Below are 215 nucleotides of genomic sequence, written 5' to 3'. Positions count from 1 at the left end.
TATTATATGTAACGTCGTTAAGTATATGTTGAATGAAAAATAGTGAAGTGATTATCGTTATTTCGAATTAGAAGAAATTCCTAACGATTGCAATAGGCAATTGTTTTAATTTCGTTTAAGTTTATATCAGTTGTGAATGCTTACTTGCTTTACTGGAATGTCCAGAAAATGTAAAGAATGCATGTAATATATAAAAATGTGAAGAACATGAAAAG

This window comes from Ceratina calcarata, unplaced genomic scaffold, assembly GCF_001652005.2.
Source record: "Ceratina calcarata isolate Rehan_Ccalc_2016 unplaced genomic scaffold, ASM165200v1 scaffold155, whole genome shotgun sequence".
Classification (NCBI taxonomy): Eukaryota; Metazoa; Arthropoda; class Insecta; order Hymenoptera; family Apidae; genus Ceratina; species Ceratina calcarata.
The sequence above is the reverse complement of the archived record's forward strand: the minus strand, read 5'-3'. Positions refer to the sequence as shown.